Raw genomic sequence first — 25367 nt, 5'->3', positions numbered from 1 at the left:
AATGCTGCTGTCTTCATTGATTGACGAAGCTTCGTTAAGGATTTACGCTTACTTGGTGTTAATATTTGTCATGAAAGTAACGACGCTTCACTGTTCGGCTCGAGAAACACGAACCACTGAGCCCTTGTCTTGTGACGTCATGGAGCGGCGACACGCTAATCAATGGCGTGACGGCTAGGCCACGTCTGACCGTTGAGAGAATGAGTAGCCTCAGGGTCGGCGTGGGGTTGGTTTGGCTGTGAGAGGAGGGCGTAGGAAGCGTGGGAGGCGTGGGAGAAGAGTGTTGATGGTTGGTGTGTGTGCTTTGCGGCGGTGATGGAGTGTAATAATCACGGTTTATCTTCACTATCAGGAAGCATCCGTTGCCCAGTCTGCTCCACAGAGAAGATCAAGGTATAGTGCACAGCATGAACACTCACTGATAATGAATAGCCACATGTTTGGCACAAAGTGATAGTGAAACATGTTTATACCCAAACATTTTTTTCGCTGAAACCTTCTATTTTAAGTCTAGAATAGCGCTCATACCCATTCCCATAGCCTGTTGTCACTTCATTAGATGCTGGGGTATTATCTGTCCCTATATCGTCAATAAATTGTTTAATGGCGGTTAATTACAGCAGCTTACCCCAGCACCTACATTTACACACACACACACACACACACACACACACACTCGCGCCCGCGCTGCGGACATAATTAGCAGCATGGATATCGGATTCCATAATTCTTTAGTAATTATTTCCATGCTCAGTGATACTTTTTCACAAGAAAGTTTACAAAGGTTTAGGATATCAAAGCAGCTCAGTCGGAATAGTTACCCCATGATTCCTGTGGTCATGTTTGTACCTAAACTTTATAAAAAGAGTATTGTTTTTATTTGTTGGGATTACGGACCTCACTTCGCACAGAGGTGGTCGTGTTTGTGGTGGTGTTGATAGTGAACATATTGCTTCTGGCAGTGGTGGTGGTGGTGGTGGCGGAAACGGCAGGTCCCCACTTGTAATGGTTGGGATTGTGAAAATGAGACTTGCTCTTATGGCGATGCGTTGTTAGGTTTTCAGTTAGTGCTGGTAGTGGTAGCGGGGTTGGTGGTGGTTTATTGAATGTTTTGGTTGTGGTGGTGGCATGTTAGTTGTCGGTTGGTGCTGGTGATGTTGACACAGCAGGTTATGTTTATGATGGTGGTGGCGGCGGTAGGTTATCAGGTAGTCAGGCGGAGGTAAAGGATACGTCACTCGCCACCCCTCTCACAGTGCAACCACTGCCCAGTAGGGCATTGGGCAGTGGTTGCACGCATGAGGCACAACCACAAGATCATGAATTTGACTCCCTGGCGGACTTGAGACGGATAGGCAGCCTCCTGTCATCCGTTTCCCGGTCCACCCAACAGAGTATATGGGTGCCTGCCATCACTCGGGGGTTATGTATTGCCTGCTGGGTGTGTGTGGGCTCGATGCAAGGTTCCAGCTGTACCCAAGTGTTCGTTACACTGCAGTCCCAAGCTCTTCCGCGGATGGTACTACTGGCTAGCACACACACACACACACACACACACACACACACACACACACACACACACATTCGTTATGTCAGGGACGAACGTAACGAGACCATTTAATTTACAGGGAGAACGTGAGTGAAATACAGTGACCTCAATACGGCGACCCATTCCACCCCTTTCTCCACCACCAAGCTTCTCTCCCTCGTATCCACCTTTACTTTCCTCTTCCACATCACCTTTGCTGTTTCTGCTTTTCCCCTATCCTTCCTTTATTCATGCTTCACCAAGCTTTTTTTTACACTGTATAGGTACTGTTTCCACTTATTCCGTGCGATGGTAACATGCATAACATTTCTCTATAATAAAGACTATGTTTCTGATATATGCCATTTCTGTAAGTCGTGAAACTCATACCAAATCATTAAGATAAGCGACCTCCGCCTTGAGCTCCCCATTCCTCCCAGTAGTTGATGAGGTGCAGGACTAAGAGGGAGGGAGTGAAGCTGGGGAAGGTAAACTTCACAACCCTATAAACAGACTCGGCTGGAGGAAGTTATGACAGCAGAGTAGTGAGACGTTGCTAGGTGAAGAGAAATGCGGAGAATGGCGTGAAATAAAATAAAATGAGAAGGTATGGGAAAGGAAAGGAAAGAGTGATAAGGGAATTACTTGTAAGAAAGTGGAATGAAAAGAAGCGAAAGGAAAGAAAGGAAAGGGAAATGAAGGAAAAGGAGTGAAAGGAAAATACGGAAAGGAAAGGAAAGAAAGAGAACCAAAGTGAAAGGAAAGAAAAATATATCAACGAATCGAAGGGAAGGAAAGGAAACACAAAAAAGAAACGTGACTGTAGGGGAAAAAAAAAGTTAACGATGGCAAGGAAGAGAAAGGAAGAAAAAGTAATAAAAATTGAGGCTAAGGAAATGAGAAGAAAACATAGCAACGAATCGCAAGGAAGGGAAGGGAAGGGAACAAGAAAAAGGGAAAGAGAACAAAAGGGATAGAAAGTAGTGAAAGGAAAGAGACAGAAGGAAGGTGAAGTTGCCTCATGCCTCAGGTCACTCGCTGTGGGATAAATTAGTATTGCTGTTGACATGTAACAAAATATTAGGGTTGTTTATATGATGCAGTGTGTGTGTGTGTGTGTGTTCACGATATGTAAATCAACATTATGTATACCCTCATAACCTTCACGAGAGAGAGAGAGAGAGAGAGAGAGAATATTAATTCGAGGACACTGATAATAGACATCTTTACTACTAAACACACACACACACACACACACACACACACACTAATACGTAATAGCACATAATAATAAAATGTAATAGCATGATAGAAAAGGAAGAGAAATAGGAGGACGAGGATACAGAGAGTGAGGAGTGTGTAGTAAAAGAGGTGAGGAGGAAAAGGGCAGTGGGACACTGGTGGTTGTGTTGACACGTCCTCTTCTTCGTTCCTCCCTCAGCCTGACCCTAGTGGGTATAGAGGAGGCGGAGGAGGAGGAGGAAACGCAGACACATGGGGGTACAGGTAACAGAAAGCCTGTCGAGTTGTACGAAGCTGGCTGTTAATTTAAACAGTTTCTCGTTCACGTCAGTGACTTACGGAGCGCACTAGGTGTATGAACGCGCGTGGCCATTGAATTCACTCCTGACAAAACAAAGTAACGGTCAGTGCGACTTTTGTAAGTTGATCGTTGTTTTATTAACCACTTATGCGGGAAAGTTGTTCCAGTTTCGGATAACTATTCAAGAAACCACTCCTATTGATGTCCATACTGCATCCCCTCACTTGAACTGATTGACGTATTTATAGTTTTGGGGTTAGTTTGGAGCTCAAAAATACATGGAATGATTGAATATACTGAATTTGTTTAGCTATTTGAAGACCTGTATATGATCCCCTATTAGTGATATATTTTCCAACGTGAAGAGGTTAGGTCGCTTGAGTCCTTCATATACCCTCAACGATGTTATCATTTTCGTCATGTTTAAGCCTCTGAACAGATCGTGTACAGGATTAATGTTATCGCACCTATCATGTCATGCTGCTGGCCTCGCCTTTCTATTAAAACCAGGTTCCTGCCGACTAGTTGGAGGGAAGCGTCTGGTTAACTGTCAGTTGTGGCAAGGTGTTTCCTTTCTGTTTTGCTGCACTGATTGAATGCTCCTGATTCAGTGGCTGACATGTGTGGCCGATCAGTTCACCATAAAACATTTGCTAACATTGAAAAATTTATCTGTATATTATTACGCACCTAATCATGATTATCCTGGCTTTGTTTTGTTGCTGTAATTTAATGCATCAGGTTCATCGGTCTCTATGTTATTACGCACGTAATCATGAATATCCTGGCACTGTTTTGCTGCAGCAGATGAATGCGTCAGGTTCATTGGCTAGTGTGTTGTGTAGCCGCTGACCATCACCATAAAACAATCAGCTGATTTTAGTACCTTTCTCTGTGTAATATGTTCCGAGCCATGATCATCCTGGAACAATTTCCCGTTCAAACCCTGAAGTCAGGGGAAAGGAGCGACGGGTATATCATGTCGTTGCTTTATGTCTGACTTCAGTTTCACATTTTCATAACTAACCTTGCGACATTCCTCTGTCAATTTCCTATGCATAACCTGTCCAGATAAATAAGTAGATTAGGTAAATGAGAGAGATCCTGTGTAATACTGTGTGGACCGTGTGTGGGGTGGGTGGGGGGGGAGGGGCGAGTGGGTGTACGTGTGTGCCGCTGCCAGGGCGTGTGGAGTGCTTGGCGGAGTGGCTTGAGGAGTTAATAAGGTAGACAAGCAAGGACGGGATCGAGAATCAAGTCTGTGAGTCCTCCAAGCACACGACGCGTCTGTTGCTTAATGTATTCTGAGAGAGAGAGAGAGAGAGAGAGAGAGACCACACTTTATTAAAAAGACACTCGAAAAATATTTAGAAAAGAGAAAAATGTTGTTTAATAATGCCGTGGAACGTAAAATGGATGGTGTCTGAGAGAATATATTATCCTGAGTTCGTCTTTCACACACCTTAACACCTTATCTCCTTACCTCGCTTCCTTCCCCTCACTCTTTTCTTTTACATTTTTTTCCTTCCCTGTTCTTGTCCTTCCTTGTTCTCCCTCCTCCTTCTCCTCCTCTCATCCTGTTTTTTTGTTCTCCCTCCTCCTTCTCCACCTCTCATCCTGTTTTTTTGTTCTCCCTCCTCCTTCTCCATTTCTCATCCTGTTTTTTTGTTCTCCCTCCTCCTTCTCCACCTCTCATCCTGTTTTTTTGTTCTCCCTCCTCCTTCTCCACCTCTCATCCTGTTTTTTTGTTCTCCCTCCTCCTTCTCCACCTCTCATCCTGTTTTTTTGTTCTCCCTCCTCCTTCTCCACCTCTCATCCTGTTTTTTTGTTCTCCCTCCTCCTTCTCCTCCTCTCATCCTGTTTTTTTGTTCTCCCTCCTCCTTCTCCACCTCTCATCCTGTTTTTTTGTTCTCCCTCCCCCTTGTCCACCTCTCATCCTGTTTTTTTGTTCTTCCCCCTCCTTCTCCACCTCTCATCCTGTTTTTTTGTTCTTCCTCCTCCTTCTCCACCTCTCATCCTGTTTTTTTGTTCTCCCTTTCCCCTTCTCCACCTCTCATCCTGTTTTTTTGTTCTCCCTCCTCCTTCTCCACCTCTCATCCTGTTTTTTTGTTCTCCCTCCTCCTTCTCCACCTCTCATCCTGTTTTTTTGTTCTCCCTCCTCCTTCTCCACTTCTCATCCTGTTTTTTTGTTCTCCCTCTTCCTTCTCCACCTCTCATCCTGTGTTTTTGTTTTCCCTCCTCCTCCACTTCTCATCCTGTTTTTTTGTTCTCCCTCCTCCTTCTCCACCTCTCATCCTGTGTTTTTGTTTTCCCTCGTCCTTCTCCACGTCTCATCCTGTTTTTTGTTCTCCCTCCTCCTTCTCCACTTCTCATCCTGTTTTTTTGTTCTCCCTCCTCCTTCTCCACCTCTCATCCTGTTTTTTTGTTCTCCCTCCTCCTTCTCCACCTCTCATCCTGTTTTTTTGTTCTCCCTCCTCCTTCTCCACCTCTCATCCTGTTTTTTTGTTCTCCCTCCTCCACCTCTCATCCTGTTTTTTGTTCTCCCTCCTCCTTCTCCACCTCTCATCCTGTTTTTTTGTTCTCCCTCCTCCTTCTCCACCTCTCATCCTGTTTTTTTGTTCTCCCTCCTCCTTCTCCACCTCTCATCCTGTTTTTTTGTTCTCCCTCCTCCTTCTCCACCTCTCATCCTGTTTTTTTGTTCTCCCTCCTCCACCTCTCAGCCTCTTTTTTGTTCTCCTCCTCCTTCTCCACCTCTCATCCTGTTTTTTGTTCTCCTCCTCCTTCTCCACCTCTCATCCTGTTTTTTGTTCTCCTCCTCCTTCTCCACCTCTCATCCTGTTTTTTGTTCTCCTCCTTCTCCACCTCTCATCCTGTTTTTGTTCTCCTCCTCCTTCTCCACCTCTCATCCTGTTTTTTGTTCTCCTCCTCCTTCTCCACCTCTCATCCTGTTTTTGTTCTCCTCCTCCTTCTCCACCTCTCATCCTGTTTTTTGTTCTCCTCCTACTTCTCCACCTCTCATACTTTTTTTTTGTTCTTCCTCCTCCTTCTCCACCTCTCATCCTGTTTTTTTGTTCTCCCTCCTCCTTCTCCATTTCTCATCCTGTTTTTTGTTCTCCCTCCTCCTTCTCCTCCTCTCATCCTGTTTTTTGTTCTCCCTCCTTCTCCTCTTCTCATCCTGTTTTTTTGTTCTCCCTCCTCCTTCTCCTCCTCTCATCCTGTTTTTTTGTTCTCCCTCCTCCTTCTCCACCTCTCATCCTGTTTTTTTGTTCTTCCTCCTCCTTCTCCACCTCTCATCCTGTTTTTTTGTTGTACCTCCTCCTTCTCCTCCTCTCATCCTGTTTTTTTGTTCTCCCTCCTCCTTCTCCACCTCTCATCCTGTTTTTTTGTTCTCCCTCCTCCTTCTCCACCTCTCATCCTGTTTTTTTGTTCTCCCTCCTCCTTCTCCACCTCTCATCCTGTTTTTTTGTTCTCCCTCCTCCTTCTCCACCTCTCATCCTGTTTTTTTGTTCTCCCTCCTCCTTCTCCACTTCTCATCCTGTTTTTTTGTTCTCCCTCCTCCTTCTCCACCTCTCATTCTGTTTTTTCCCTGTTCGTTTCCTCAACCTTTTATCCAACATAACGTACTTTATCACTTTTCTCTTTGTTTTACCTATTTTTTTTCTTCTGCTCTCTTCCTTTGTCCTTCTTTGCTCTTCCTCTTCTTCCCTTCATCTTTTATGCCTGTTATTCCCAGTTGTTGTTTTCTCTTAACCTATTATCACGCATCTCTTCTCACCCTTTCCTTTCTGATTTACCTATTTTTTTTCTCTCCCCTTCTCTTTATTTGTCCTTCCTTGCTCTTCCTCTTTTTCCAATATCTATCCTGTTATTTTTTTTCGTCAAACTGTTATCGCACATTATTTCCTCACACTCTTCTCTCTGCTTTTCCTATTTTCTCATTTTCTACGATTATCATTATTAACACGCTCTCCTTTTCATCCCATTTTCTTCTCTCTTCTCCTCCTCATTCCATTATTTTATGCTATCTCTGTCATAACCCATTTTCTCCCTTTCTTTCCTTACATATTTCACGTTATTGTCGTACCTTCATTATATATTTCTCCTCATATTGTCTAGCTCTGTGTCCCTTACTTGCCTCACCTTACTTTTCTTTAAACTTTCGTTGCTTTTACTCTTTCCAACTTTTCTCGTCATCACGGCAACTTCTGTTCTCTCTTCTTTCCAATACCTCATCAGGTACTCTCTCTCTCTCTCTCTCTCTCTCTCTCTCTCTCTCTCTCTCTCTCTCTCTCTCTCTCTCTCTCTCTCTCTCTCTCTCTCTCTCTCTCTCTCTCTCTCTCTCTCTCTCTCTCTCTCTCTCTCTCTCTCTCTCTCACTCTCTCTCTCTCTCTCTCTCTCTCTCTCTCTCTCTCTCTCTCTCTCTCTCTCTCTCTCTCTCTCTCTCTCTCTCTCTCTCTCTCCATTTTCCCATTTAGAAGGTTCTTGACGTGGTAACACTTTTGGTACAACGATGCTAATGTGTATGTGTGTGTGTGTGTGTGTGTGAGAGAGAGAGAGAGAGAGAGAGAGACGTGGATGGTTTAAAAATCCGGTAGTGAAGAACATTTTAGCTTTTAAACACTTTTCTCCTCTTCTTTCTCCTCCTCCTCCTCCTCCTTCTCCTGTTCCACCTCCTCCTCCTCCTCCTTCTCCTCTACCTCCTCCTCCTCTTCCTCCTCCTCCATCTCCTCCTTTTCCTTCTCCTCCTCCTCCTCCTCCTTTTCCTCCTCCTCCTCCTCTCCCTCGTCTTCGTCCTCATCTTCCTCAGCCTCATTTCTTTTCCGTATTACTCTTCATCTTGGTCCATATTGATTCTTCCCACAATTTTCTGAAGTATTTTATTCCCAGTCCTTTTTCCTCCTCCTCCTCCTCCTCCTCCTCCTCCTCCAGTCTCAGGGTTAGGATGACTTTCTCTTTTATTAAGCTGCTCCGCCTCTCACTGAGTCGTTCAAGCTTTGTTTTCAATCACGGAGATTTTCTAATTTGTTATTTATCTTGATGCACCAATGTTTTTTGATACAGAAAATATATATATCATCTATATCAGTAATAAATAGCTGATATTGAAATTTTACCTCATAATAATCAGAATTACGATAATAATGATGATAATTTTAAGGGAAATATTAGTAATAAAAAAATTTGGATAATGATGATAATAATAATAAAAAAATAATGGTGATAATGATAATAATAATAATATAAATGTAATAAATAATGTGGTTAAATGTGTGTGTGTGTGTGTGTGTGTGTGTGTGTGTGTTTGTGTGTGTGTGTGTTTATTTATTATTATTATTATTATTTATTTTTATCATTATAATTTTATTTTTTATTATTACTATTGCAATTACTGTTATTATAATGGCGTTGACTTTTAATATTTATTATTGTAAATAATATTATTTATATTTGAATGTTAATAATGATAATGAAAATAATAATAATAATAATAATAATATTAATAATATCATTATGATGATTAGTATTATTATGATTATTAATATTATTATTATCGTTATTATATTATTTTTTCTATATCAATTATTATTATTATTATTATTATTATTATTATTATTATTATTATTATTATTATTATTATTATTATTATTATTTGTCTCGAAAATTGATGAAATTCTATTTTTTGGAAACTGACCTTGGGCGAACTTTTCGAGGTCAAGGTCAAAGGTCAAGGTCAAGGCCAAGGCCAGGCAAGGTGCGTCTTTCCATGAGCTAAAATATGAACCAAATCTGAAGTCTCTACGATGACGAGAACCGAAGTTATGGTCAAAATGACGTTTTGTGCGACCTTGACCTTGACCTTTGACCTTTGACATAAAAAGATTAACGGGTTCTATTCCGTAGGGACACGAAGCTTCCCTAAAAAAATGGTTGAGATATTCGTAAAATTGTGCACAGAAGACTGTTCACGAACAAACAAACAAACAAATAAATAAATATACTAACCGGACCGAAAATATAACCTCCCAACTTCGTTGGCGGAGGTAATAATAATAATAATAATAATAATAATAATAATAATAATAATATTTGATCATTTTGATGAATGTGTGAATGAAGTGAAAAAAAATTGTTAACCTTCTTTTCTTTTTCTTGTTCTTCTTGTTCTTGTTCTTGTTCTTGTTCTTGTTCTTCTTGTTCTTGTTCTTCTTCTTCTTCTTCTCGTTCATTTTCTTCTTCTCGTTCATTTTCTTCTTTTTCTTCTTCTTCTTCTTCTTCTTCTTCTTTTTCTTTTTCTTCTTCTTTTCGTTCATTTTCTTCTTCTTCTTCTTCTTCTTCTTCTTCTTCTTCTTCTTTTTCTTTTTTTTCTTTTTCTTGATTTTTATTATTATTATTATTATTATTATTATTATTATTATTATTATTATTATTATTATTATTATTATTATTATTATTATTATTATTATTATTATTATTATTATTATTATTATTATTATTATTATTAGTAGTAGTAGTAGTAGTAGTAGTAGTAGTGTTATTATTACTATTATCATTAATGCTATTTTTTCATTATTATTGTTATTAATATTATCATTATTACTATAATTATTATTATTATTTATGATAATTTTATTAATATAATTATTTTTGGTTATTATTCTCATTAATAACATTGCATTAATAATACTGACATATTAGACTAGGTATCAATATTTTTGGCTTTAATTTTTTTGTGGGTTATATTTATGTATTGGTTCCTTCAATCCGAGTCATATGTTATGGTTTTTATCACCTTTTAATCCCACCTGTTTTCCACACAAAATCTCCCCCAAACAATAAATAACAGGACATATTTTAAAAACCGCCCTTGGAGGCCCCGAGGCAGCGCAAAGCACGGCGCGGCGATAAAATGAAACTGTTAGGCGCTTCCCGTGGGGCGGGAAGCATATTTACGTGAAGCACGTGAGGTCGGGAAGTATTTCCAGGTGTGTTGATTGTGCCGTGTGCGCCTGGCCTACAGAGGTGTGCCTTGATTGCCAACACCTGGCGGAGGTGACGCAGCACGTCAGTTGGCAGAAGCTGCTCAGCGGGTTGTTCACTGTGTGTGGGCGGTTGTTAATTTTGGTGTGTCTAAAGTCGTATCCTGTGGGAGTGTGGGTGAGGTGATGCATGCGTTTGACATAGAAGTGAATGTTTTGATTTAAGCTGCAACACGACTTTAATTTTATTCCTAGTATAAAAAATGCTCGAACTATTTTTTGGGCTCGTCCGTTTTCCTTTTCTTCTTTGTTTGTTTCGAAACGACTTTTTTCATGAAGCAAACTTTCAAAACAATACGTTTTCAAATATGGATATATATTTTCTTGTGTTTGTTTGTTTTGCTTTTCCCTCCACGTTTCATGGTTGTTGGAGTGTATTCCTGGGCGCTTCATAATATTTATACAACAAAGGAATAGAAGTTGGAGGAGGAGGAAAAACAGAAGGAGGAAGAGGAGGAAAAAGAGGCGGAGGAGGAGGATACGGAGAAGAAGGCGGATCAGATATTGGTATTGATAGTTTATTGGCCTCTTATCTTACACTAACACTATTTTTTTTTTCTCTTTTACAATATACACGGGCTCTCATCCATTGAGCAACATCAATTATATGGACGAGACGGAGGAGGAGGACGAGACATAGGAGGATGACGAGACGGAAGAAGAGGAGGAGGAGGAGGAGGAGGAGGAGGAGGAGGAGGAGGAGGAGGAGGAGGAGGAGGAGGTGAAGCGTGTGAATGTATGCGCACATTTTTTTTGTCTAAAGTCTGTCGCCGTTGCTGTACATTTCTCTTCCTCTTTCTACTCCTCAACCTCGTCCCCCTCCTCTTCCTCCTACGCCTTGTCCTCGTCCTCCTTATTGTCCTCCTCCCCCTACTCCTACTCTACTTCCATTTCCTTCTAGGTACTCGATACGATTAAGGTAAAAATAAAGAAAACTTTCCATGAATGTAAAATATTCTCCATTAAATCTGTATCTTGAAAACCCTCCCGGATGGCGACGACTCATACGGGTTAATTATGGATGTTTCCGAGATGATGAAGTGCAAGGAAAGTGTTCTCGAGTAAATTGGAAGTACAAGTCTCCTACACACACGCAGTCACACTCTCGGAAAAAAAAAGGAAGAAAAGAGTTTATGATTTTTTTTTATTAAGGGAATATATTTTCTGTTATAATTATATTTGTAACTTGGAATGGAGAAACGAAAGGCTGCTGACTTTTATATATATTTTCCACACACACACTCACACACACCACACACACACGCCCCCCCCACACACCCAAACATGCACACACATACGTCCCCCCCCCCCCCCCCACACACACACACAGAGGCACGTAACAAGAATACCTTTAGGCAATACCACACAGGAAATATTTTCACAGATATATTTTGATATCAAGTTGCCTCCATTTACATCTTTTTCTCATTTCTTTTTAGTCTATTTTTGTTTCCTTTCCAATATTTTAATTTCATTCCACTCCCTCTCTTTTTTGTTTCATGGTTTATTTATCTTCCATCCCTCTCCTTTTATCTTTATTCATTTCCAGTCCCTTGTTAGGTGATACTGAAAGGCTTTGATTTTTCTTTCATTGTCTAGAGATGTCATTCCTTTTCTCCTTCCTCCTCCTCCTCCTCCTCCTCCTCCTCCTCCTCCTTCTCCTCCTCCTCTTCCTCCTATTCCTCCTTCTCCTCCTCCTCCCTCCCTCTCTCTCTCTCTCTCTCTCTCTCTCTCTCTCTCTCTCTCTCTCTCTCTCTCTCTCTCTCTCTCTCTCTCTCTCTCTCTCTCTCTCTCTCTCTCTCTCTCTCTCTCTCTCTCTCTCAGCTGTGAGTGTGAAGTTTTGGGAAGAGAGAGAGAGAGAGAGAGAGAGAGAGAGAGAGAGAGAGCTGTCTCCTTTGTCTTTATATATCTGCTAAAACCTTCCCTATGTCTTCCATTAAACTTTTTTATAAAGTTAGTTAGGTAATGTTTTCTTACGTTAGGACCAGTGATAAATGAATGTCAGCCGTTATATCCCCCTCCCCTCTCTCCCTATAGATAGATAGATAGATAGATAGATAAATAGATAGTGTACCATCATATTCCCCTCGTTACCTTTACCATCACTCACCACCACCACCTCACCTGGGGTCACTACCTGGCATGTGTTTGTTGTAATTTTGGAAGGTCACCTGTTTGAGAGAAGCAATCGGATTTTTTATTTTTTTATTTTGTATGTGTGTGTGTGTGTGTGTGTGTGTGTGTGTGTGTGTGTGTGTGTGTGTGTGTGTGTGTGTGTGTGTGTGTATTTTCCTGAAAATTGAACTTTTTGGCAGACCCCCTCCTGCATCCAGTTCACGCCCACCCAGGGGAGCGCGTCCCCCAAGTTATAAACCGCTGCTTTAGTGCCTATACATCGTTCCTTCAGCATCATAGATTAATTTTTGTGTGTCTGGTTCTTATTTTCTGAAGGGTAAATAGATGAAAGTAAACTGTGTGAAAAATCTTGATATATAATATAGTACTGGTGAAAAAATCGTAAAATAACTGAAAAGACGTGAAAGGAAAAATACGAGAAATCAGGACGAAAATTTCGGAAAACCTTTCAGGAAGGGCACGTGAATCGATTGAAGAAGTGGTGTTGACGGAGGAGGCAGAAAAGAGGAATGTAATTAGTATCAAATGAAAAGGAAGAATGAAAGAAAAATAGATAATGAACGCAAGGGGAAAGAGAAAACAAAGGAAAATAATATACGTACTTGGTTTTAAATTTGATGAAATGATCTTCACACATTTGTCTTAAGTACTGTTTTAAAAATATCAATTGAAAAAAAAATATAATGGACACGAAAATATGAAAGGCGAAAAAGGTTAATTAAGATGACTGACAAAAAGGGTAAGCATTGATATGTCTCCAAATAGCTATTTTTCGAACAACTGGATTAGTGACTTAGAGGAGGAGGGCATGTGTAGTGTTCTTGGGTCCTGGTTGCGCGGAAATTGCCAAAGTCTTGAAGTTATGCTGTTTTTTGTTCATATTAGAAAGTGGTCTTGTCCGGCGTCACGATCACACCACCACCACCACCACCACCACGACTACCGTCACCACCACCATCATCCTGACATGCAACGCTAATGCTAAAACTGGTTCTCCGATAATGTAATATTGAAACGTCATCCTCTGTAAGCTATTCCTTTTAAATCTCACAACAATAGCCATTTTCAAAGATATTTTCACTTATCCCTCTGGGCCTTTCTTCTTGTGAACCTCCTCCTCCTCCTCTTTCTCCTTTTTTCTCTTCTGGGGGTCGGTGGCTGAGTGGTGCCGCATCTAGGAGGGTGCGGGTTCGAGTCCTGCCCGCCGCCACAGCTGGGATTTTCTAGTCATCGCCGAGTGGCCTAAGACTATCTACCTGCCGCTCTAAAGACCACCTATCAACCCGGACTCTAGTAGATTATCTTTTTAAAGAGAGGCTCAAATATGAGCTCCTATTCCTTGCTGTCCAAGGCTGCATGAGCCAAAAGATGGCGCCACTATAAACACTTGCCTGCGCCATGACGGGATGGGGCCGACCATAATACCCCGCCAAGAAAGCTTACCACCATTGGTCGAAAAAAAAAAAAATTACAGTAGAGGAAACAGTTCAGGGCAAAAATAAAAATAAAACAATAATGAAACAAAGGCCCGCTACTCACTGCTCCTACAAAAGAGTCAAGAGGAGTGGCCAAAAGATAGGTCAATTTCGGGAGGAGAGGTGTCCTGATACCCTCCTCTTGAAAGAGTTCAAGTCGTAGGCAGGAGGAAATGCAGATGAAGGAAGATTGTTCCAGAGTTTACCAGCGTTAGGGATGAAAGAGTGAAAATTCTGGTTAACTCGTGCGTAAGGGATTTGGACAATAAAGGAATGGGCTTGAGTAGAAAGTCGTGTGCGCTTTTAGACCCTTCTTTTCTTGTATTAAATAAACTCTTTTATCACTCATTAATTACTCCATAAATGATCTCACCGTCTCGTATCCCTGGTAGCGTGATCCGGCTTAAGTTGTTATTGGAGACTGGTGTGTTCAGATAAACAGGGAAAAAGTAAATACATTTATTTAAAATTAAATTAAATAAGTAATTGCCTTTTGCAATATTCACTCAGAACGATCATAACACTGGCATATTCAGCAATGACATATGACAAAACAAACGACTTAAACATAATACTAATAATATGTGTGTATCAGTTGTGTGTCATAATAATCTAAATACTCGTCGTTCCCCACAAGCATGTGACATCTCTCTTTTCACAATCATTATTATGTACTCTCTCTCTTCATTCCTATAGTATAATTCATTCCTAAGTATAATCTACTACAATTTCACCATTTTACCACACCCAGTGGTTTTTAGTGGTTTTACATCGCAAACAATCAATCACAAATCTGTCCACTACTTCTCCCCCTCACACATCTCACATCTCTAATCTCCTATTGGCGTCGGTTTCCAGAGATTCTCAATTTCTTTTCGATTAAGATCCTCACAGCCATCCTCGGAGTCTGAGTGAGTAGTATGCTCGGTCTGAGAAGAGGCGAACCAAGCTGACATACTGACTACTTTGAGGATTTCTTCTTTTTGATTTTCTTTGCTTTTACATAACTCTTTTTCTTATTAACGCCCTTAATTTTTCTATAACGCATGTTAATCACACCCTCACACTAGCTCATTATGTTGTTATGTTTTACTTGTTTTGCTATTCGTGAGTCAGTGAGTCAGTACTTCTCAGTGATTTTGATTTTTCTTTTAAATTTAAATTATCAGTTCATAACATGTCGCCATTTGGCGTCTTTTCAATGGTTGTTTTTCTTTTTCACACTTTCTGACCACGCCCTGTTTTTCTGTGCATCTGTTTTCTGTATCTGGGTCTGGGTATCTTTTTTCTGTTTCTTTTCGTTTTTGGTACTTTGGTACTTGTGTTGTTTTTTTTGTTGGTGTTTGTCCTGTCAGATGTCTACAGTTCTATACCTCAGTTTACTTCCTCTCTATACCTGCCTTTCCTGTTTACCTCTTTTTTCTTCTTCTTTTCTCTTCCTCTTTGCACTTCTGTTCATCTTTATCTCTGTATCTGTTTTTCTCTTTGTTATCTGGTTCCCCTTTTTGGTATTTGAGTTACTTACACTGTTATATTATACCTTGTTAGTTAGTGTGTGTCCTGTCCTGTTTGTAGTTTGTTTGTATCGTCACTTCCTGTTTCCAGTTTTTCTGTTGTCTGTTGCCGAGGCCGCGGGAGGAGGGGAGACATTCAGTTAGCAAGTTCAAAAGAGCAGTCAGCTTGAAAATTTCGATAGAAGGTAGAAAGAGAGGCAACATGGCGGCGGAATTTAAGAGGTAGAAGAATATCAGTAAGAGGAGAGCTGATGAGACGATGAGCCTTAGACTCCACTCTATCCAAGAGAGCTGTGTGAGTGGAATGGGGTGGAGTTATTGCCTATATTTCGTTTGGGTGTCAGTTTACATCTTCTTCACCATGCCTTTTTTTTTTTTTTTTTTTACTAATTTCGTACTCAAAAAAATTTAGCCATGACCTCTCCCTCCTCCTCCTCCTCCTCCCCCTCCTCCCCCTATTTTCGTACTCTGAAATTTAGCCATGACCTTTCCCTCTTCCTCCTCTTCCTCTTCCTCCTTCTCCTTCCCCTTCCCTCCCTTATATGCCACAATCCTCTTGTCCTTCCTCGCCATTATCGCCCACTTTCCCTGGAATCTCATGTATAATGTATCCAACCACCATCAGCTTCCTCCTGCTACTCCTCCTCCCCATCCTTCTCCTCCTTCTTTTCCTCTTCTGCCATTTCCTTCCCCCTGTCTTCTTCCACTTCCTCCACTTCCTCCACTTCCTTTCCCCGATTGCGTCACCTTCATTCTCCTAGTTACTCTTCCCTTTATCCACTGTCGTTTCCAGATTTCATTCCATCACACTTTCCCCTAACCCTCATATATCTATTTTATATTTTTCCTTCCTATTCTCATTCACTCCATTTTCTTTTCTTCACACATGCATATCTTTCTTTACCTTTCTCTTCTATTTCTTGACCTTTCTTCCATCGTTCTTGTTGGTTACCCTCCCACACCGGCTCTTTCTCCTCCCTCTCTCCTCCTCACTTTCCCCTCCTTCCTCTCCCCTTCTCTCTTCCCTCTTCAATTTCCCCTCCTCCCTTTCTCCTCCTCCCTCTCCCCTCCTCTCTCTTTCCTTCTCACTTTCCCCTTCTCCCTCTCTCCTCCTCACTTTTCCCTCCTTCCTCTCCCCTCCTCACTCTCCCCTCCTCACTCTCCCCTCCTCTCTCTCCCCTCCTCACTTTCCCCTCCTCACTCTCTCCTCCACCGTCTTCCCTCTTCCCTCCTCCCTCTCTTCTCCTCACTTTCCCCTCCTTCCTCTCCCCTCCTCCCTCTCCCCTCCTCTCTCTCCCCTCCTCTCTCTCCCCTCCTCACGTTCCCCTCCTCACTCTCTCCTCCTCCCTCTTTCCTCCTCACTCTCCCCTCCTCACTCTCCCCTCATCACTCTCCCCTCATCACTCTCCTTCCTCACTTTTCCCTCACTTTCTCCTAGCTCCTCACTCTCCCCTCCTCATTTTTCCCTCCTCCTCTCCTCCTCACTTTCCCCCTCTCCTCTTCTCTTCCCTCCTCACTCTTCTTTCCCTTCCTCCTCCTCCTCACTGCCTATTCCTCGCACCTCTTCTGACAGTCTATTTCACAGTCATTTACTCTCGAGGACATTCCTATTGAACCCGAAGATTTTATCGCCACTACCAAATGACTCCGGGAAGAGGAGAAGGAGGTGGAAGAAAGAGTAGACGAGGAGGAGAAGGAGGACGAGAACGAGGAGGAGGAGGAGGAGGAGGAGGAGGAGGAGGAGGAGAGAAGGAGGAGGGAAAACGAAAAAAAGAAGTAAAATAATGATAAAATGAAAATGAATTAGAGAGAGAGGAAAATAAGCAGAAGGCCCGGGGATAACATATAGGGAACAGATTGCATCATTGTTTTTCATGTTTTAATTTTAGAACGTGTTGGAAGAGTACTGTGGTTTTATGGTTGTTTTATGCTCGATTTTGATATTTTATGCTTTTATTTTTAGTTTAATCTTAACTTTATGGTTGTTATTGTTTTTATTTATTTAGTTTCTTTGTTTTTTTATTTATTTACATATATATTTTTTTTGCATTTCAAATCTTGGCGTTGTTTTCCGGCTTCATTTCCTGCCAAAATGTAGCTTGTTCTCCATTGTGAATATCAGTCATTAATACTCCTCTTGTGTGGTGTGTTTGTCAGCATCATTTATAAGCCACCAGCCTGCATGTTGCCTCGCCGCTTGCCGCCGCCTCTTGAATATTTCCATGCAGCTCTCAGAACAGCCTCGTCTCTCCTCATTCTGAACAACTCTGAACACTCTGGAGGCAGACCAATATTAGCCAACTCTTTGTTCTGTGAATGGCCGCTTTGTCCTCGGTATAGTTTATTGACCTACACCTCCTCCGCGTCGCCGTTGTCTTGTATATCTTTATTATTTTTATGTCAGTGTCATCTTCCTCCATTCTCATTTCTTTCAGTACTTACTATCTTTCTTACTCCTCCTCTCACATCATATTTCACTATTTTTATTTTCCCCCATTCGCTCCCTCGTACTTATATATTACCATCTTTAGTCCTGCGTAACCTGTGTCCTAGAGCAGTGCTGTCCAAACTTTTTCGCCTATTTTACCCTTTATTATCTTCTACTGTTACGTACCCCCATGGCTGATAAAACTTAATTATATATTATATTTATATTTATATTATATGATATTTAGGTACACGTACACACACTCAAAGTATCGTTACAGTGGGGTCCGATGAGTTTCACACTGAGGAACCCGGTAATCTCGGCATGATTGGTAAAAGTGCAATCACCCCCACCACCTCAGCTCTACGGGGGGGAGCAGGACAGGACCCCAGTAAGGGAGGGATAGAGAGGGAGACACTAAGATACTAGATATCACCATAATGCTTAATGAATTGAAGCATGTCTGTGATGTCACTCCTTCTGACCGAGCGATCTCGCGCGAGAAAAGTTAACCGTCAACTCTTCTCGCTTTCTCGCCTACCAGCTCTCTTTCTCGACATTACCTGCTTGCTGCCAGTGTGGCCACCTCCATTGCTTGTAATGTATTAAAGTTTCTCGCTCTCGCTCGCTTTCTCGCTCCCTGTGTGGGCGCGGCCTAATTACTTTGTGTTGTGTTCACTGTGCGGCTGAGTTACAGCGACTGACAACCTGATGTAGCTACCAGCTGAGTAAGCGGTATGACCTGACACGGAATATCAAATAAACCAAAAATATCTCAACCACCAAAATATATGATGAGTCACTTGGTCTATCAATTATGTAAATATGGCGTATGAAAAACAAACATTATGGTGAAGAGATAAATCCAGGAAGAGTATGCTCGCAAGAATACAAGCTTATATTGTTTATTTATCTATGGAAGATCATCAAGTGAGTAGATAAAAGCGCCCCTCTTGTGTAATATCTATCTATATATACCTTATGTGTGTGTGTGTGTGTGTGTGTGTGTGTGTGTGTGTGTGTGTGTGTGTGTGTGTGTGTTACGAAGGAGGGGATGAGAGCGTCCTTCTTCTTTTATGATAATTTCTTGAGTTTTTGTGACATTATTCAAGCTCGTGTTTATTTCCGACCCTTTCTCCTCTGCTACTTTCGCTTGTGATTAGCTCGCTCGTAAGAATGTATGTGCCGTTTATACTTTCTCGTGTGTGAAGTTGTTTCTTTTAATTTCTCTAGCGATAAGCAGCGTATATTTTACTCTTTTCAATTAAAACTTTTTTTGGCGCGCGTTCCTCTCTTTAGGAAAGTGTTTCGGGGGGAGCTATGAAAGAGTCATAAAAGCCCCCTTCGTAGTAAAGTCAAGACGGTATATTAAATTCATTCACAGTTATGATAGTGGAAGAGGGGCAGCGCGGAAGTTTTTGTTAATATATTAAGATATAAAAAATTAAGATATATGTTAATATATTAAGATATATTAAGATATAAAATATAAGGTGGTTATATTAAAGTTGCTTTTCGTTAAGGAAAAGCAGAAAATTTATTGTTCAGCCAAATACCACAAGCTTTAATGTTTGTCTGAATTATTTACAACACTACACAAACGAATACTATGAATCACAACAAAGCACACTATACCACAACGGAGCAAGCTCTAGGGGATCACACTACTGCCAACCACTGCCAAACGCCAAACTCAACACTCAACTCTCACCACAATACAATAATACAACACACCTGTACACTACACCACCACAGTACAGAACCACACCACACCACACCACGTCATACAAAAACACAAAACACTGCCACACCACACCACACCACAACATAGCACAACGCATCACAACTCAACACATCACACCACGCCACAAAACAACACTACGGGAACCCTACAACATATTTCAGTACATATACACACCACACGCAAGCAACATATTTGCCACAATATACAAGTTTAGTCTAATAATTTCAAAATAAAATCCTCGCATGATACAATAAAAAACGCACAAACACAACACAAAACATACGGCAGACCACGAAACACTTAGACAATACACTCAAGCACAACATTAAAACAACAAAAATTACCCACTAACACGTACAAATTACCCACTTACACACGTACAAATAAAAGATAATCCAGAGACACAGCCATTAGCCAAAGTATAAAACGAGTGCCCCCTTTTCTCGCCCACCCCTCAAGAAAAAATTGCAAGCAAACATTCCCAGAAATAGGAATATTATTTTATTTTTCGCTGTCCAGCTTTTTTATGGTAAGAAATAGATACAATACAAAATATTTAATTTGGAAAACCTTGATAACTTCACGTATAGAATAATGGTTATAAAAATATAAGTAGCAAAGGAAAACAACCCAAGTACATTGAACCATTTATGGATAGTATATTCTGCACTATGTAAATTACGCTAACGAACATTATTTTCTTACTGTGTCATAGATTATCTAGCATTTTTTTAAATGTGAAGAGAGAGAGAAAACACAAATATATAAATGATTAAAAAAGATATGCTCTTCCATACTAGCCAGAGCTATTTTAAATCTTGCAAGAGAAAGATCGAAAGCCCCTCGTTCAATATTTTCGTTTTAATTTTGTCTTAGGATCATGTGGACTAAATTGAAACATGAATTCTTAATCCATATGATCTAGGGTACAAAAGAATATAAAGTAGAGGATACAGCTGTTTATACAGCTATATATTTTCCTCCTCCTTCCTGTTATTTTGCCGTGACCTGCATATTTTATCCCCTCCTCCTCCCCCATCTCCCCCCCCTCCCCCCTCACCACCCCCCACCCCTCCTCCTCCTCCTCCTCCTCCTCCTCCTCCTCCTCCTCTTCCTCCTCCCCTAATACTACTGTGTTTTATCATGGCAGGGGTCTCAAGGGATGACATTAAGGTTTTATTCCGGCAGACAAAAATACGGAACGGTAACGTATCAAAGGCAAGGCGGCCACGTGCTGCGCCACAAAATATTAAACGATAATAGAATCTCACAGCAAAACCGTAATGACTAATAGATTACAGAAGAATAACAAATGTCCGCTAATGCTAAATCCCAGGTTGTTTTGGTGCCAAACGCGCTCATATTTCTGCTGCCTTAATCTAGCCTTCAATTTTTCATCATATTCGTATTATGTTTGGGAGAATTTAAGATCAAAGTATATGATTGTATTGATAAGGTAAAGTCAGAGAGAGAGAGGGAGAGGAGAGGAGAGGAGAAGAGAGGAGAGGAGAGGAGAGAGAGAGAGAGAGAGAGAGAGAGAGAGAGAGAGAGAGAGAGAGACGCACAGACCGATAAACAAACAAACACAGAACTTCAACACAATCCCTCCTCATCCCTCCAATCACCATAACGCTGCGTCACACCAGCCAACACTCGGCCATAACCTGGTAACCTAAACCCCTCCTTCCTACCCCCCCACCCCCACGCTCGCTGCCACGGCAGGTGTTGGCAGGTGAGACAAAGTTAATTAACCCTCGTGTGTCAAAATGAACCGACGTCAAGGCCAGGCACAAGCTTACCTTCACTATCCCTCTCCATTTATCCTTCTCTTCCTCTCTTTCTTCGTATTTCCCTCCTTCCCGCTCTTTGTTACTCTTGCACACTCCTCCCTTCTACCTTCTCCCTTTTTCACTCCCTTCTTCACATCGTTACTCCTACATTCCCTTCCCTTTCCCTTCCTACCTCCTTCCCTCCTTCCCTCTCTTCGTCACTTCTGCAGACCCCTTTCATCTATCTTTCTCTCCCTTCCTCTCTCTCTCTCTCCCTTCCTCTCTTCGTCACTCCTGGCTGTCCCTTCGCTTTTCTCATCTCCATCGTTCTCTTAAAGTTTACATCCTCTCTTTCTTTTCCTTCGCATTTTTCCTTATCTCCACCCCATGTCTCCTTCCCTTCCCCCGTTGTCTTTTCTATGGTTTTCTTTTCATCTTGCTCTCCTCTTTTTCTTTCTCTCTTCCCTTAATTCCTCCATTTTTTCCCTCCTGCTTTTATCGAATTTTTCTGATCATTTTTAGCCTCTCACTGCACCCATAATGACGACGGAAGAGAGGAAGGAGAGTAAAGTGGAAAAGAAGGAGATAAATACAAAGGAGAAGGAAAAAGGGGAAGAAGGAGTAAATCGTTGCGTCATAGTGGAGAGAGGAGAGACGATGAGGTGAGGGAGATAGATGGCGAACTGAGAGAGGAAAAGGAAAGGAAGTGAAGGGAAAAAAGTAAATACAGAGAGAGAGAGAGAGAGAGAGAGAGAGAGAGAGAGAGAGAGAGAGAGAGAGAGAGAGAGAGAGAGAGAGAGAGAGAGAGAGAGAGAGAGAGAGAGTAGGCAAGCGATATATAATCAGGTTGGGGTCAACGAATGGCAGGAAGGGGGGGGGGGGGGTCGATTAATCGCCCGGCAGGTGTAAGTAACAGCGGCTCAGGTGCATACTGATAAATTAGAGGAAACATTCTCCGAGACAGACGGACGGACAGACGGACGGACAGACGGACAGACAGACAGACAGACAGACAAAAACTCTTCCATGGATTTGATTCTTACACTTTTGTCATTAAATTCGAATATTTTTATTACTTGAAGCTTTTTGCTCTCTTCCTCTTCCTCCCCCGTTTCTTCGGCTCCTTCTCTCATGACAAATTATACTCAATAATATATTCATTTAGATTCTAGACTACAAGAGGAGGATGAAGTGTGTATATATACATATACATATATATGTGTGTGTATATATATATATATATATATATATATATATATATATATATATATATATATATATATATATATATATATATATATATATATATATATATATATATATATATATATATATATATATATATATATATATATATATATATATATATACACACACACACACACACACACACACACACACACACACACACACACACACACACACACACACACACACACACACACACACACACACACACACACACACACACACACACACACATATATATATATATCAAATACATTGAGCATTATCATTCATATATACGTACACAGGCTGTCCGTTAATCATTCAATTTGTCCCCTAATTACTTCTTTTCTCAGTCCTTCTTTCCTTGGTTTCCTGTACATCCATCATCTCAAGGAGAAAAGATTAGAAAGGAAGATGAAGGGAAGAGAGAGAGAGAGAGAGAGAGAGAGAGAGAGAGAGAGAGAATATGTATAGAAATAAAAGGAGAAGTAAAATTACTAAAGAGGGTAATGATGGCAGCTGGTCCTCCATCTCCTTTTACAGTTAATCCTCCTCCTCCTCCTCCTCCTCCTCCTCCTCCTCCTCCTCCTCCTCCTCCTCCTCCTCTTACAGTCTAACTGAAGAACTAGAAACAACGGTCTACATATTCAAGCGAGGCGGTGTAATACAGATATTGGCTGGAGTTTCTTCTCAGACCGAGTCATCCGCCATTGGAATAATCTTCCCTCAGAAGTAGTAAATGGGAATACCATCAACTCCTTTAAAAATCGAATCGACCGTCATTTCATTGCGACAGGAGTAAATTGAATACCGAAGTGCTTTCATCTGCTCTGCGGGCACCAAGTGACTGTCGAGCAGATTAAATCACCAGAGCGGGGAAGCGCGTAATGAGCCAAAGGGCTTTCTGTTGCCTGCATTTCCATGTTTATATGTTTCCTCCTCCTCCTCCTCCTCCTCCTCCTCATGCTTCATTTCTTCCCTAATCTTGTTTCAGTGGCCATCATTCAGTTCTTCCTTCTTTGTTGTCTGCTTCCTTTTCTCCTCTCCTTCACAATCCAATCTTCTTTACTCCTCTTTTTCTTTTTCCTTCAGTTCCATCATCCCTTCTTTATTACATCATTCACTATTATAGCTTGCGCATTCTCCTTCCCTTTCCCTCCTCCTCCTTTGTTATTACTCCTCCCTTTATTTCTTTTTTTATCCCTCTCCAGTAACCTATATGTTCGTTCTCCTGTCTCTTCTCCTTTTGCAATATTTTTTGTGGATTGTTTTCTTTATTTGTTTTATTCCTTCATATTTTTTTTTCCATCGCCGTTCCTCATCACCTTTTTTTGTTACTTCCTTTTTCCTTTCCCTGTTTACCATATTATTCTCCTTCCCTTCCCTTTTTCCTCTCAAATATTTTTTTTTCTGTTCGTCGTTCATCTCTAAATTAATCTTTCGTTAATAAAACCCTTTGTCACGTTTGTTCTTCATTTGACACACAAGAACTTTTTTGTTTTGTTTTTGTGCCCTCGATTTTAATTCTTCTTTCCCTTAACCTTTTTTATACATCATGTTTTTTTTTTACGTGTGCATTTTACAATTTAATCATTTTTGCTTTGCCCCTTTACTTCCATTCTACTTCCTCATCCGCTTCTCTCTTGCCCGTCATTTTTGCTTCCTAATTCTTCCTGTAGTTGCTTTTTCTTTCCATTCCTCCACATTCCTTTCTTTACTCTATTTTATCCTCCTCTCTCTCACTTCCATATTCCTTATTATGATCTTTCTTTTTCACCAATTTTTAACTTACAAGCAGCGCTCCCTTCTACTTTATCCCTCTTTCTTCTTCACCCCAATTCATCCTTAATCTCCTTTCCACCATTATTTCACTCTTCTTTTCTTGGCACCTACCCGTTCCTTCTCCCCTCACCACAGGCTCCTCATTCTCTTCTTTCTCTTCCCAGCCTCATTATTCTTCCTCCTCTTTCATCCCTATTTTCATCCAACTACTTCCCTTTCTCCCTATCTACCTCCTCCTCCTCGTTGTCATATCTTTCTCCTCCTCCTCCTCCTAATATCATCATCCTTTGTCTTCTTCCTTTACTCCATCATCTCTCTCTTTCTCTCTTTCATCCCTAACATCCTCCTCCTCCATCTCCTCCTCCTCCTCCTCCTCCTCCATTAGTAGGATCACATACCTGCGCATGGCGACACTCTAACCCTTTCTGATCCCACTCAAGATTCTCCTCTCGTCGTGTTTCCTTGCTCGGAACACCTGTGGAGAGTGGAGCAGGGAGAGGGGAGGAGAGTACAAGGGAAGGGAGGGGAGAGGAGGGGAGAGGAGGGGAAGGAAGGGGAGGGGATAGGAGGGTAGTGGAGGGGATCAGGGGGCAGGGCAGGGGAGGAGAGTAGGGAAGGGTTGGTATGAGGGATGGTGAGAGGGAAGGGAAGATAAAAAATGAAGAAAGAAAAGAAAACGAGAACGATGCAAAAAAAAAAAAAAAGGAATAACGGCGAAGAAGAAAAGACAAGAGACTAGAAAGAGGCAAAAATGGATAAGTAAATACGAAGAAAAAGGAAATAAGAGAGAAAGATAAAGGGGAGAGTTATATAGTTAAAAGGGTGGTGTTGCCATCATGAAAGAGGAAGGGAAAACGACAAGAAAAAATGAGGAAGTGAACGATGAATGGGCAATAGAGAGGAGGAAATGAGGAAGAAGAAGGGATAAAACGACAATAAAAGCAAATCTAATGTTGGAAAGGCTACATTATAGAAGCATTTGGAGAGAGAGAGAGAGAGAGAGAGAGAGAGAGAGAGAGAGAGAGAGAGAGCACATCCATGCCAACATAACTTCATTGCCTTCCCTTCATACTTTAGTAATAGATGTACTGATTCGGAACAGCATAGGTTAAGAAATGAAATACGGAAAAGAACTTGAAAATCTATATACTTTACCAACGTTGTTTTTGCGTCATTGCCAT

General features: G+C 41.2%; 1 long non-coding RNA gene across 2 annotated transcripts in view; it reads left to right on the top strand.

Annotated features, from left to right (window-relative positions):
* The first annotated feature begins 249 nt into the window (after nt 1-249).
* Nucleotides 250-25367, top strand: part of LOC126998681 (uncharacterized) — a 71678-nt gene continuing 46560 nt past the window's right edge. The window contains exon 1 of one of the 2 annotated variants that reach the window (XR_007752965.1): nt 250-393. This is a non-coding gene — a long non-coding RNA (uncharacterized LOC126998681). The remainder of the gene's footprint in view (nt 394-25367) is intronic. The other variant, XR_007752963.1, reaches the window with a different exon arrangement.

This window comes from Eriocheir sinensis, chromosome 14 (genome assembly GCF_024679095.1).
Source record: "Eriocheir sinensis breed Jianghai 21 chromosome 14, ASM2467909v1, whole genome shotgun sequence".
Classification (NCBI taxonomy): domain Eukaryota; kingdom Metazoa; phylum Arthropoda; class Malacostraca; order Decapoda; family Varunidae; genus Eriocheir; species Eriocheir sinensis.
Note: the sequence above shows the minus strand (reverse complement) of the source record. Positions and strands in the feature narration are given on the sequence as shown.